Source organism: Chiloscyllium plagiosum, unplaced genomic scaffold (genome assembly GCF_037043375.1).
Source record: "Chiloscyllium plagiosum isolate Xiang-an unplaced genomic scaffold, Cpla_swu_hap1 HiC_scaffold_51, whole genome shotgun sequence".
In the NCBI taxonomy this organism is placed as follows: domain Eukaryota; kingdom Metazoa; phylum Chordata; class Chondrichthyes; order Orectolobiformes; family Hemiscylliidae; genus Chiloscyllium; species Chiloscyllium plagiosum.
This window is the reverse complement of record NW_028270189.1, coordinates 33996028-33998144: the sequence shown is the minus strand read 5'-3', so window position 1 is coordinate 33998144 and position 2117 is coordinate 33996028. Positions and strand designations below refer to the sequence as shown.

At 45.6% G+C, this 2117-nt stretch overlaps 1 non-coding gene across 1 annotated transcript; it reads left to right on the top strand.

Annotated features, from left to right (window-relative positions):
* Positions 1 to 1762: 1762 nt before the first annotated feature.
* Positions 1763 to 1835, top strand: trnav-cac (transfer RNA valine (anticodon CAC)). Its single transcript has one exon. It is a non-coding gene; the product is annotated as a tRNA-Val (tRNA).
* The last annotated feature ends 282 nt before the right edge of the window (positions 1836 to 2117 follow it).

Genomic DNA, 2117 nt, shown 5'->3' with positions numbered 1-2117 from the left:
TAGGGGTAGGTTCTTTACTCAGCGAGTCGTGAGTTCATGGAATGCCCTGCCAGTAGCAGTGGTGGACTCTCCCTAATTATGGGCATTTAAGCGGGCATTGGATAGGCATATGGAGGATAGTGGGCTAGTGTAGGTTAGGTGGGCTTGGATCGGCGCAACATCGAGGGCCGAAGGGCCTGTACTGCGCTGTATTCTTCTATGTTCTATGTTCTATGATCGTGTTCGCCTCCCACACGGTAAATCGCGGGCTCAAGCTGCTTTACGTTCCAGGCAAGTTGAGGTTTTAACAAATTGGGTACGATTCCTGGAGAGTTAACTGTGGTGTGGGAGAGTACAGATTGTCTCAAAGTGTCTGTGCTGTCATGGTCGTGCTCGCCTCCCGCACGGAAAACCACAAGCAGCTCTACTGCTGCGTTACGTTCCAGGCAAGTTGAGTTATTACTGGAACCGAATGGAGACTGTTATTTCATCGCTGTTGTGAGACAAACTCCTGCGGTGACTCGACTCGTCATTATGTGGTTTTCTGGCGAATGGGAAAATCGTTCCAATGAATTTCGGTCTCATATATTATTGAATTTCTCCTATTTCCTTCATTTCCGTCCTGGAGAAATCGGAAGGGAAAGGTAGTCTAATCGAGACTGTGATTGGTGAAATTCACTTTTTATAGCCAATTCTTATTATGTTGTTTCTTTCTCTCTTTTCAGCATTGTCTGGGAAGTGGTGGTGCATTAAGGCTGCAGTATGTTTGAAAGAGGAGTTTGGAATTGCCCTGTTGTTAGTTGTGAGATTACTTTATGACTCATGCCCTTGGACTGTCTCACATTTAGTATTCATGCTTCGCTGTGTCTGAAAATGCATTTGGTTTGCCAGTTTTGTTTGTGTTCCGTGTTAAATGCTTTCTGTTTTGCGATTCGCTCAATACATTTCGAGTTAAAAGGGTTTCTGAGGTAACTTCCAGCTGCAAAAATCCAAAAACTGAGGATCTGGGGAAATTTCACAGATTATGGTCAGTCGGAGCTAAAGTAAGGAAGTCGTTCGTTTCTGTAGTGTTTCACAATACTACCTTTCCCGTGAACATTCGAACAGACTAAATGATTGTGCCACAGACTGCGATGGCAAACTCCGCTAAAAAGTAATCCTTTAAAGCTGGCGTAAGCAACACGACGTTATTGGGGTACACAGCGTGGAAACAGATACTTCGGTGTATCTCGTCCATGCTCACCACATAGCCAAAATTAAACAAGTCCCGTTCCCCAGCATTTGTCCCCAATCCCTCTAAACACATCCTATCCAGAAACTCACCCGATTACCTTTGCAATTTTCTGAGTGTAATAGCCTCCTCCACTTCCACTGGTAACTCATTCCAAACACACACAACCTTCTGTGTGGGAAATGTGCCTCAGGTCCTTTGTCAATTTCAGCCCACTCACCCTTAAACCTATGCTCTCGAGTTTTCAACTCACACCAACTTGGGTAAAACACGTAAATACTCAGTTTACCACCCTTCCTTAAGATCATGTCGCAGCCGTTACGCTGCAGGGAAAGTCGTCCCAGCCTATTCCACCTCGCCCTACGGATCCAAACATTGACGACATCCTTGTCTATATTTTGTCATCAATTTCACGTGTCTTTTTTTAATGTTTTCAAGATGTCAGTTACGCTGGACAACAACGAGCTCTGGGAAACAGAAAGGTGAAACGAGGAATGGCTTCAACTTTCAGTGCTGGATGCCACTGAGCCGCAGCAAGGGCGCCAGCGGCTTGTTTCTGTAGTGTAGTGGTCATCACGTTCGCCTCACACGCGAAAGGTCCCCAGTTCGAAACTGGGCAGAAACTGCTTTGTTCTTCAACTGCTGCCTTTTCCATGGACAAGAACGGAGCTTCCTTGCTTGCTTTCCCATCTGCAAACCTGCCTTCGAATTTGCTGGAACAAATCTGTTCTCGTAGTGAAATGTAATGCAATTCCATTTCATGACTGTGCAGAGCATTGTAGAGTTTTTCTGCAACCTGGTTCTGATCATGTGCCATTCTGTTTGAGAGTGTAGTTACCGCTTTCTGATCCTTCCACGAAAAGCAGTACCGCATTTGCATTCCTTGCGCAGGCGGCTCGGTTCAAAG